Source organism: Microtus ochrogaster, unplaced genomic scaffold, assembly GCF_000317375.1.
Source record: "Microtus ochrogaster isolate Prairie Vole_2 unplaced genomic scaffold, MicOch1.0 UNK9, whole genome shotgun sequence".
NCBI lineage: Eukaryota > Metazoa > Chordata > Mammalia > Rodentia > Cricetidae > Microtus > Microtus ochrogaster.
Window position 1 is genome coordinate 1,618,397 of NW_004949107.1, and position 13,342 is coordinate 1,631,738.

Here is a 13,342-nt window from a genome sequence, read left to right on the forward strand (position 1 = left end):
GGGTGACATTTCCAAGTTGACCTAAACAAAAGGAGTGTGCCCCCTTCTCCAAGCCTTGATTTTAATTGGAATAAGCTTTCCTGTGTAATAGCTTTATAGGAACAGACAATTCCTTGAGTATTTTCTTTTTACAAGTTGTAAGATTAGCTGCATAAGGACTTGCTCTGAAGGAAATACTCCCATCATTTTACCTTGAATCAAGCATCTTACCTCTTTCAGCACAAGCCTTGGCTAAACATTGAATTTCCTGGTCCTCTTTCTCTCTTCAAGTTGGACATTCTCTATTTCTTTTCCTGTTTATTGTTAAACTTGCATAATAGTGATTACCAAGTTGTTTTGAAATCTTCCTTGTCAACAAAATAGTCCAAAACAATTTAGCCCTGGGCAACATCTAAGGACAAGGAGAAAAGCAGACATAGTCTTTGCAAAACTATCATAAAAATGTTCTCTGTCACAGTTGGTAATAATGTCTTATCTAAAACTCTTGATCTTAGCCTCCAGAGTCCACATTGCTTTGAACTCTGTTGTCTTTTTATCTCCTTCTAGAATAACCTACTAAGCCCTGCTTACCACATTTAATTCCTTTTCTAGTCCAAAGTCTTAAAGTTTTCCAAATTCCTCCAAAAAAGTTTCATAGTCAGACATTAGTTCCCTCCCTGATATCAACTTCTGTCTTTGTTAATTTTTAATTGTGTGATGAAACAGCATAACTAAGGCATACTGTATAAGAATGTGTTAATTTGAGACTCATGATTCATTACCATCATGGCAGGAAACATGTCAACAGGAAGGCAGGCATGACATTAGAGCAATAGCTGCAGTCTGACATCTAGATTAAAGGAGGAAGAGATGGAAAAATCTCTGGGAATAGTGTGGTCTTTGAAACCCTAAAGTTTGCCTCCAATTATATACATATACATATACATATACACATACATATACTTGCCATACACTGAGAAAAAAAATCTATTTTAAAAATAACTTCAGAGTATTAATAATAGTAAATATGCTTAAGAAACAACCAATTAACTATCAACTTTATTTTTCTTTCACAGTTTAGAAGACAGAATCTGGGACTTATTCTGTGGTCTAGATGATATATTTTGAGAATTTTATGGTGCTCTTCTAGGACAATAATTTTAGGAAAAGAGTTTTCAAAAGATAATACATGTAACAAACAAAGGTAGAGAATATCATGGAGAAGAGTCATGCAAGCTGATGTTTGAATCTAAATAAAGACAATCTCCGGGTAGAAAGCAGTATATTCACATTTACACACCTGAGAATGATAAGTATTGCTTGGTATTCTAAACTGGACCAGAACTAAGCTCATTACTTAATCTCCTTCCTCAATAGCATAAAAGGAGCAAAGTGATGTGGCCAGACAAAGAGTATACACAAGGCAAACTTGTATTCACACTGTTCAAACAGGTAGAACCAAGTGACTTTGTTATAAGCAACAGTGTTTGGCCTGTTGAGGAGGCAATTGCTGCTGCTATTAATAAAGATTTGTTTTTTTTTAATTTCTTCTATAAAATCCAGGAAAACATAGCCTCTACTACAAGATAAAATTGTAACAAGAGAGTAGAATATATTGAGAAGTATGGCACATGAAGAAAGCAGAGAAGTTGTAGGTAGTCAACAACAACAGTAATTAAAAGGAACAATGTCTATAAAATTGATTGAAAGAAATTGAATTTTTAATAATAATGAGGGAAGAAATTTTATTGAAACATGGGAGAAAGAGTTGGGCTGAGATCATATCTTAGTAGTAGAACATTTTTCTAGAATGCACAAAGCTCTGTATTTGATCCTTTTTGCTGCAAAAGAAAAGAAAATTATCAGTAAGTCACAAAAGTCACAATAAAAAGAAAAACTTTTTTCTATTGTTTTGTGCTTAGCTTACAAAGTAATTGGTTTCATCTTGTGATGTGGAATATTATGTTAATTATGTAAAGATGTGTTACATGTTTTATACTGCAGAATATTACTTTAACTCTGTAAATGTGCTGTGTGTTGCATTTGTTTTCGTTGTATTTGTTTAAAAGGACGTAAGAATGTATGCTTAGTTATGTAAAAATGTGTTGCATTTGTTTCACTTTGCCTGCCTGATTGGCCCAATAAAGAGCTCAATGGCAAATAGCTAGCCAGAGAAAAGATACGCAGGACTGGCAGGGAGAGAGAATAAGTAGGAGGAGAAATCTAGGCTCAAGAGACAAGAAAAGAAGAGAAGAAAAAGAGAAATAGGGAGAAATAGGAAGTCTGTAAAAAAAAAATGTGTACAAATGCTCCGTAGGCTTATAAAAATAAAAAGGAAGACCCTGGCCAAAAACAGATACTACATCACATTTAGTAGACTAGCTACTATCAAAGAGAAACAAAACAAATATCAATATTAAACAGAGAAAACAACAAGTGTTGGTGGGAAAAAGAAAAAAAATCTACAAGTTAGGACAAGGGAAAGAAAGCTAATATGCATTGTTTGTAGAAGACAGTATAGAGTGCTAATTAAAATAAAGTGTATTCAAATGATTCCTGTCTGAAAGAGTTGAAAGTAACTTCTTAACAAGACATCTGTAGACCTTTATGTACTGCAGTGTTATTCACAATAACTAAGACAGTCAAGCAATTCGTACTTATCAGCAGATAAAAATAAAACAATAAAATATGGACTGTACAAAGTTAGAATGCTATTCATATATAGACAGAAATGAAATGTTGTAATTTATGTGGCAATTTTGAGGACAAAATGCTAAGTGAACACATTTGTACGTGAGATAAATACTGAAGGCAGAGGATAGATTGTGCTAAGGTAGGGTTTGAGGGATAGTGATACAGAATTTATTTCCATAATGCAAGATGAGATGAAAAGATTGGAGGTTGAAAATAATGACTATACAACACTGTAACTATATTTAAAAGCACTGAACTGAGTCATTTTTTAAGGTGTTAAATGCCTTAAACGTTATTGCAAACCATGTACAAATGCTTGGCACAAATTTCATGTTGATATCTGTGCTAAAGCCTTGGGTGTTAATGCTATTTTCTTATTTCCTGTTATGTATTTTTTTTTGGCTTCAAACTTAGTTTAGACATAGCTGGCTGCAAATTCTTGCAATCTTCTTCTGTCTCTACATCTTAAATACTTTGATCACAAGTGATTAGCACCATGTCTTGACTAAATGTTTATATTCTAAATTAGTGGCAGTTATTTTTGCTTATCCTTGCCTGAGTATTATATGTAATATTAGAAAGTGTTTATTAGTATTAAAAGCACTAATTACATTATTTGAAACTCTTTGTAGACCTCCACCCCATATTCTCTGTAATACCTATTTACCTTGCATCCTAAGCAAGGGAAATTGAATGTTCATAAGGTGAAGTCACTTGCTAGGATACAGAACTCAGAATTATTACTTGGGCAGCTCGAGTCTACCCTCTTTTCATTTATTTTTTACTGAGTTTTATATATATGCTGTATTTTCAATACAGTCTGTTTTTATAAATTGAATTTCAGCTGGGAAGTTGTACTTTCTGAACAATAAATATGACACAGGAAAATCTTCTTGCCTTTCAGGCATGACCCAGTTTATGGAAAACAGAAATCCTTTCACTATGTTAGAAGCTTGAAATAATGGAAATGGCACTTTCTATGCTAGCCAGAAATTGAAGAACTCAAACTGAGTGGCATCAGGTGTAGACAAACAGTGGAAAAACAAATGTGAAACTATTTGTCTTCTGTGTCAATGCCCTCCTTAGCTGTAAATGCTTCCCTAATATTCCATTTTGATTCTTGTCTCTGACATATTTGTTTGTCATGCTTTTGGTGCTGATGATCAAACCTAGGGCTAAATGCTTGAAGGCTACGTGTTATAAGACTGATCTATAAACCAACTCCTAAAATAGACATTTGTGAGTCACATTATAAAGTATTGAACAGTCTATTATTTTTTTATTAAACAGGCACATTTTTAAAGAAAGCCTCTTGCATTTTTTTTACACAATCTTACAAAAATGTGCTCCATCTATGGTATTTTCTGAACTTCAGTAAGAGCTCTTCATATGCAAAATGGTGGGGAAAAAAAGCACAAAAAATGAGTGTATGTCTACAACCCTCTAGGTGGCCTTCTTTCTTTTGTCAGCAATTGACATGTTAAGGTGTGATGCTTTTATCTCTCTATGTTTTTGATATAAAATTGGAGAAGTACCCAATTCATTAAAGTCACTGAATAAATTAATAAGGAGGGAACTAACCTTCCATGCAGTCCTAAGTGACCCTGCATTTCTGTAGTCAGCTTTTCACAGTACACTAGATGGATTTATTTTTTTTTTATTTTTATCTATATATTTATCTATTGGTTTTTTGTAACAGGGTTTTCTCTGTGTAGATTTGGAGCCTGTTTTGGCACTAGCTCTTGTAGTCCAGGCTGGCCTCAAACTCACAGAAATCCTCCTGCCTCTGCCTCCCAAGTGCTGAGATTAAAGGTGTGCACCACCAGTGCCTGGCTGAATTAATTTATTTCTAAAGGGAGAGAGATGTGCCAGGATAAATCTGAATGAATTTTTAGACCTGGTATCATTTTTTAAAGATTTTTAATTATGTGTGTATGTGTTACTCTGTGTGTGAGCACATGCACATGTGAATGCCGGTGCCTAAGGAGTTCAGAAGAGGGCACTGTGTCTCCTGGAATTAGAGTGACAGGCAGTTCTGAGCTTCCCTGTTTCGGTGCTTGGTGGTGGGCTCAGGTTCTCTTCAAGAGCAGTATATGCTCCTTACTTCTAAGCCATGTCTCCATGATCTAGTACATATTTAAATTAATTTCTCTAAGCTGAACAACATTCACTGTATTAAATAGTAAACAAATCTCATAAGATATCTTTGTCTTTTAAATTCATCTAAAATTTATGAAATTAGTATATATTTTCAGTACTAAATACTGGTGGAAATAACATAAGGTTAAATTGTGCTATCCTTTCAACAAACACATCATTGTACATAACATGTCACAATTAATCTCAATTAAAATTAAGACTGTTTATCAGCAGTCTCTTCTGGAAATTGCAAGTCATTTTCTTAATTTAGGTGAAAGTTTGTATATTAATTAAACCACATTGGGTTTGGTTAATGGTTTTAATTTATTAAAATATTGATAATGAAATAATTATTCATCTTTCCATTTCATTTAAATAAAAGCCATGATTCTTAATACATTCTGTGAGTGCATTATAATTACTTTTCAAAATGAGTTTCCCTCCTGTGCTTTGATGCACATGGTTGGTCTAGTCTTGCTCTTTCTTGATTACACTAATTAGCTCCTCTATTAGGTCTCTGACTATAGGTATCTATTGACCTGCAAACAATAGCTCTCCAGACATCCACTGAGTGACACCTCCCCCTCATTTTCACTTTTCTTAATGAAATTCTCATAGATTCTGTACATCCACTTCCACGATGTTCAAACTGCCAAACTACTAGAAATTTCCACAAATACGTCATACTTTTCTGAATATCACTTAATATTTTTATATTAATTAAAATGCAATTACATCATTTTCCCTTTCCTTTCCTATCACTAATGGCTTTCTATGTCATCTCTTCCAAACCCTGTTGTACTCCCTAACAAATCTGTGGCCTCTTTTCCATAGGTTATTTTTTTATATTTAATTGTATAAATCTATAATTATAATCTGTTGCATACATTTTTAATTTATTAAGGTATCATGCACTTTCCGCAACTCATGTGTCTGGGATTATCATGATAGTCAGAGCTAAGTAAAACAAATTCATTATCTTTTATTTATTTTTGATTTTTACTAAGCTCTACATTTTCCTCTGCTCCCCTCCCTGCCTCTTCCCTTCCACTTCAACCCTTCCTCAAGGTCCCCATGCTCCTAATTTACTCATGAGATCTTGCCTTTTTCTACTTCCCATGTAAATTAGATCTATGTAAGTATCTCTTAGTGTCCTCATTATTGTCTAAGTTCTCTGGGATTGTAGTTTTGTAGACTGGTTTACTTTGCTTTATGTTTAGAATCCACCTATGAGTGAATACATGTGATAATTGTCTTTCTGTGTCTGGGTTACCTCACTCAAAATAATGTTTTCTAGCTCCATCCATTATCTTATGGAATGTACCTACCTTCAGATATCATTTGTCCTTCCAACAGTTTTCTACCTGGTTTAAGCCCAATGTATCTACTTGAGTCTATGATGACTTTGCTCTTCCAGAGCATGTTCTGTGAATGGAATCATAAACTGTACACTGCTTGATAGGCACAAGGGGTATTCTTAGTGATTAGGTATGAGAGTAATACCAGTATGAATATGTTTGCAAAATGTTTTATGGGAAGGCTTTTTATCAATATGGGATATGTATCTAGAAGTAAAATTCTGGCTACTATGATAATATTGTTTTATCATATTCATGAAATATACCTGTCTATCACAGTGACTAATCCTAGCCAGTGAGTTCTGCCAAGTAGCTTCTAATTGCAGCTTTGATTTTCAAGTCTGTGCTGAATAATGTAAATTATCTTTGCATGGATTAGAGAAGTTTTATATCTTTTAGAGATGCATATCTGCTAAAACTTTTACTGGTGTATTTGTATTATTTTTTGTTATTGACTTGTTATTTTTTCCCACAACATGAATCATAAATATAACTGGCAATGATTTCTTTCTTTCTTGTAAGCTGTCTTTTCACTTGCTAAGAGCACCAATTATTTTAATCTTTAAAAAGTCAAAATGTGTAATTTTTACTTTCTTGCCCATATTTTGATGCTATAGCTACAATACCCACTGCTAATTCTCAAGTCAGGAAAGTTCCCCAGGTGTTTCTGTCAATGAGTTTTATAAACCAATCTTTCATTCTTTTATGTGTTTTGCATTACATGAGAACTTTTGTGAGATATTGTCTTATTTCCTTAATTTTATTCACAGTGTGTTCATTGTATATGGGTACAACTGATTTTAGAGCTTACTCATGGTGTCTTGTGCCATGACTGAAATAACTTTCAAGTCCTACTGATTTTTGTAGATTTCCTAGTATTCTCTGTATTCCAGATAGGTGTTTTTTATTGTCAACTGAAAGAAAGCACGTTACCCTTCTGTCTAGTATAGATGCCCCTTATTTATTTTGTTATTGTGCTACCCTGTTACAATGTCGAAAGTAATCAGCAAAAGCTTGTTGTTCCCCTGATATTGGAGGGTGAAGTCTCTATTCTTTCGCTATTAGACATACTATCTCATGTGTAGTAAGAACCCATGAACTTGTAACATGAACTTTTAACAACTGCCCCTTACCTGTCTGTAATAAAAACCAGTTCCTAGTTGAGGAGCATGTAATTAAAGGGTATGAATATTGCAAAAAGTGTTTTTTCCTATGTCTACTCATATATTAAACATTCAAAAATGTTTGACCTGGTCAATGCTAATGCAATGCATTGTATTAGCTGACTTTGAATGTTAAGACAGCCTGTATCTCTTAGAAATATTCCACTGTACCAATTGATTGCTATTGTCTTCTAACGGTTCCTGCATTTATATTCACAAGATACATTTTCTTATAACATTTGAAGTTACTTTTTCATAAGGATAACTCTTGGCCCACCAGAATAATTTGTAAATGTTCTTCTTGCCTTTTCTTTCTGGAAAATTTCCATACTTAACAATTTTAGATTTTTGTCTATTTTTTTGACAGGGTTTCTCTGCAACTTTGGAGTCTGTCCTGAAACCAGCTCTTGGACTCAAAGCTGGCCTTGAACTCAATAATCTGCTTGTCTCTGCCTTCTGAGTGCTGGTATTAAAGGCATGCTCTACCACCTGGCATAAGACTAATATTTATTTCATTTTATTTTATTAGATTTTTAACAAATAACAAACCATGTCCCCATTCCCTCCCTGCTGCCCATTTCCTCCACATACCCTCCTACCCCTCCCTCATCCAATCCTCAGAGATGGTAAGGCACATTGCTTTGTGGAAGGTCCAAGGCCCTCCCTACTATATCTAAGCTGAGCAAGGTATATATCCAAAAGAGAATAGGATCCCTTAAAACTAGTATATACAGTAGGGATAAATCCTAGTTACACTGGCAGTAGCCCCTCTGTCTGCCCCAGCAATTCAACTATCAACCACATTCAGAGGGACTAGTTTGGTACTATGTTTATTCCCTCCCAGTCCAGCTAGAGTTGGTAATCTTCCATTAGCTGAGGTAGACTGTTTTAGTGGGTGTAGCCATCATGACTTTAACCTCTTTGCTCATATTCTCATTCCTTCCATTCTTCAACTGAACTTTGGAGCTCAGTCCAGTCCCCTTTCCCGGAGAGGGGAGAACAGGGGCTGAGAGCAGTGGTTATATGGGGAAGTGCTGTGGGGATGTATTTTATAAGAGAAAAATTTTAAAAATATGCTTTCAAATTTAAAAAAAAAGAAAGAGCCGGAAGAGAGAGGGAGAGAGAGAGATGAAGCCATAAATCAAGAGGGAATGAATCAGAAGCTCTCTCCTGTATGACAGTTTCAACAGTGCCTTGAAGTACAGTGAAGGCTTCAAGGGAAAAATTGTCACCAACCTTCTTTGGTTATGTCAACTTTATGTTACACTGCAAAAATGTTAGCTAAGATATACTCATTGGAGAAACAGTACCATGACTATTATTGGTTTAACCAATTATCTGTTGACTTAGTTTAGTGGCTTTTTTTTTTTTTTGCAAGCAGATACTAAGTTCTGATACTGGAAGCCATGGCAATGAATTACAACTGGGAAGGTGATAGTTTCCACTGTGGAGGGCCTTGAAGTTAAATAAATATGATATTCTTATCACATTACCTTCTAAGTATTTGTGTTTACATGCATAGAGTTGCTTGGGTTATCATCATTGGTTAATCATGAAGGGAAACTTATGTTTGGAGTGGAAAGTGGTTACTGTGGAAAATCACAACAAATTAACCATTGGTTAATTATGACTAATATTTAGTCATAAATATAAGAAAATAATCAGACTTTTACATTGCACTCTCCAATGTTCCAGAAACATCACGGAAGAGAGGCAGAAAGAATAAACTGATGCCTTTTATACCAGGTGACAAGTACAGCATCATAAATACTTTTTGCAGGGGGAAAATAGCCAGAGTCGGCTGAAAACTTAGTTAGACTTGATGACTGGAATTTTCTCTAAGGTCTATACAATCAATATTATGGTAACACTCATAAATAATTTTAAACACAGTTGGTGTCTATTCTTTTTGCAAAAAAAAAAAGAAAAGAAAAGAAAAGGGAGGGGTGCAACTTCCAAACATTGTCATGTATGCTAGAGTAGCATATTTGGGAAATGACCTATTGTTGAGTTACCCATGTTCCCATTAAGTGATTCCTTTTTTTTAAATAATAGATGATTATTTATTTAGGGATAGACTCACAAATTAATATCATTTGCCAAAATGAAGAACAGCAACTGAATCCTGCAGCCAGAAAACATGCCCGATGCATGCTTTATATTGGCATAAATAGTATAAGAGGCCATTCCCCAGTGGGCAGTTAACTTAAAGGCTATTGGTTGTAGAATTTCCTATAGCACCTCCCCTTTTTTGTTTAAATAAGAGAGTTCGAAACCTAATACAAAATTACATACAATAAGAACAAATGTATTCAACAATTATCCTATCATAATGAGTTTAAGTCTTGGATAACTTGGCCAAGTCATGAGAGGAAAGTAACTACTATCTAGGCTTCAACCTCATTAAAGATCTGAGAAGGGAAATAATATTACTTGAGTAAGCAGGAAGTGCAATCAAATGACTTTCAAAATGTGCAACAAATGACAGAGACAACTGGCTACCTGGGCAATCACCCAACACATATTCCTGTAAGTAACCCTAGTTACCCCCTATTGATTCACTAGGGTAAACTTGTTTGGTTTCTACTGTCTCTTGCACTTTCTGTACACTTTCTTGGGTGGCTAGATATTTGTTCACGTTTTTCCAGGAAAATTATAAAAGGATTTTCCATGTAATTTAATTGAATAAGGAATTCCAAAAATAGCTATTTGATGTTTTCTCCTCTTATTTGTTTAGTTATTTGTTCTGTCATGCTGAATATTGAAACTAGGGATTTATAGGTACAGGCAAAGTGTTCTACTACTAAATTCACACTTCAGGGACTTGTATCATTAGTTTTAAGTTTGTTGTTAATTGATCACTATAGAAGTTGCACTTTTGATGCTATGATAAAAAGAATTGATGGAAGAATGGGTTTATTTTGACTTATAGCTTGAGGCACAGTCTATCATGGTGGGGAAGTCAAGTAGAACAGTCTTAAAGCAGCTGATTCTATTGTATCTGTCAGGAAGAAGAGAGCAATGAATTCTGCTCAACTAGCCTTCTCCTTTTCTGCAGCCCAAGTGACAATCTCAGAAACAATGCTGTCCAGTGTCAGGTAGGTCTTTCTACCTTGGTTGTTTAAGCATGCCCAGGAGCTCATCTTCTGGGTGATTTTAAATCCTGTCATGCATCAGTCAGATTTCTGAAAAATTTCAGAACTACAAATGATTTAGAATCTAGGTGAAAATCCCTTAAATACATTTTATTGTTGAAGTTTTTGTTAACTTGATTTTAAAGTGCTTTAATACACACACACAGATTGTAAAATATAGAAATATAGATAGAAGTGAAATAAACTAAATCTACTTTCAACAATATTAAAAGCTTATTTAACAAATGAATATAACAAATTGAAGATATTTATTGATGTTCTTCTTTCTTCTTCAGACTGCACCACTTAAGAATTCACTGATCTCTATGAATTTGTTCAGGTTTGGTTCCCTGTAATTGCATACTCTATATATTTGAAAATTGATGTCTAAATGACATTTCTCCTATACATTTCTATCACATGAATATTTTTGTAGATGTGAAGTTTCTCTAAGAGTGCATATTGATTGTGTTCTAATTTTCTTTCAGCTGTTATGACAAAAACTTGTAACTGAAAACTGCTGAGGACAGGAAAGAATTGATTATAGTCCATAGTTGAAGGAAACCAAAGTAGCAATTCAAACAGGGATTTGAAGCTGAAACCACAGCTTCCTTATGCAGCTCAGGACCACCTGTCCAGAAAATGGTGCCATGCATAGTTGCATATAGGTTGAGCCATCTTACATTAATTAATGTTTAAGACAACCTTATACAGACATGCCTGCAGGGTATGTGATCTGGGCAAGCACTTGATCAGAACTACCATTTAAATGAGTCTAGGCTGTTTCAATTTGACGATTAAGGTGACCAAAGCTGAGAAAATTTCAAATTATTGATGTTTTTGTTGATTGTAGAAAAGATAAGTAGTGTACTGGTCAAGTTTGAATAGTAATGTTGTTTACTCTATTTTTTTCACAAAATCCCATTTCTTCTATATTTTTGTATAGATAAATTTGTTTATTCAAATTTGTATGTAAAAATATAATCTTACTTTCAGTTTGAATGCATTTTAATTGCTCTATGTATGCAAACAGATTTCTATATATATGTAGATATGTTGAACTGTATAATCAATAATAGTGTAGTTATGTTGTATAGTTATGTTTGTTTTACTCCCCTAAATGGTATACAGAGCATATTTTCATTTAAATACATACACCCTTCTCACTTTTTATATATAATTATTTTCTGTAAAACTTAAACCACTTGGCTATTTTATTTTTACTATAACACAAACTAAAATTAATTAGCATATTGGCAATCTGTTATGTACTCTTTATTGTCCTTCCTGATATTATTTGTTTACTGAAGTCTTATTTATTTTACCACCACTTCCTTTATGCTAAAAGAAATTCCATTAGATATTACTTTTAAATTTATTTTATTTTATTTTTAAAACAGTCTTATTTTACATACCAATCTGAGTTCCCTCTCCCACTCTCCTCATCTTTTCCCCAGCCCCCCATGCACTCCTCAGAGAGGCTAAGTCCTCCCATGTGGAGTCATCAAAGACTGTCAGATCACTTGGGGCAGGGCCAAACCCCTCTGCCATCTAGGCTGGGCAAAGTATCTTGTATCTCTCCATAGGGAATGGGCTCCAAAGAGGCAATTCATGCACCAGGGATAAAAATACTGGTTCCACTGCTAATGGTCCCACAAATTGCCCAAGCCACATAACTGTCATCCACATTCTGAAGGCCTAGTTGGGTCTTATCAGGTTCCCTAGCTGTCATTCCTACTAGCTTGGGTCAGCTGTTTCTGTAGGTTTCTTTATCATAGTTCTAGACCCTTTGCTCATAATATCACCCCTTCCTCTCTACAACTGGAATCCTTGAGTACCGTCCAGTGTTTAGCTGTGAATCTCTGCATTTGCTTTCATCAGATGCTGGATTAACGTTCTATGATGGCAATTAACGTAGTCATCAATCTGATTACTGGAGAAGGGCATTTTAGGAACCCTCTCCACTATTGCTTAGATTCCTAGGTGGGTTTGTGTTTGTTAATTCCTGGGAATTTCTCTAGTGCCTGGTGTCTCTATAATCTCATAATGGCTCCCTCTTTCAAAGTATCTCTTTCTTTTCTCTCCCTCTCTGTCCTTTACTAACTCTATCTTCTTGATCCCTCATGTTCTCCTCACTGCTCCCCTTCTCCTCTTCCCACTTCCCCATGAGCTATTAGTTAAACCAATCATTTGCTGGTGCCAAAGTGCAGTCATTTTCTTTTAGTTTACGGATGTTTTTCTTGTCTGATTATCCTCACAGACTATTGAGTTAAAACTAGGAGTATTTTATCCTTATAAACCTTGAAATAATCTCTACCCAATCTTCTTATTCCTCATATATTCTCATTAGAAACCTCTCCTTTGAACTGATTTTTTTTTGCATGCAATTTCTGCTTTCAAAATGTTCTTCTTTGGCCTTCACTCTGCTTTTTGAAGAGGCAGGTACCTTTTGCAGCATTTGGAATTTTTTTCTGTATGTATTTATGTAAGTGTATGCATATAAGTATGTATGCAAGCATGCATGTATATATATATATGTATGAACATATGCATTCATTCAGACTTGTTGAACCAAAATAATGTGAAACTCACTGTGCAGTCCAAACTGTTTTCAACTCATAGCGTAAAACTGCCTAATAATCTCAAACACCATGATTACAGGTTTGAGTTCCCTATCAGCCATCATTTATTTATTTTATTGTTTAAAATTTTCACATGGTTGCAATAAAATAGTCATTACATTTCCATTTCTCCCCTGCAGCCCTTTTCTATGCCTCAACACACAGCTCCCTCTTTTCTTCTTCTTCTTCTTCTTCTTCTTCTTCTTCTTCTTCTTCTTCTTCTTCTTCTTCTTCTTCTTCTTCTTCTTCTTCTT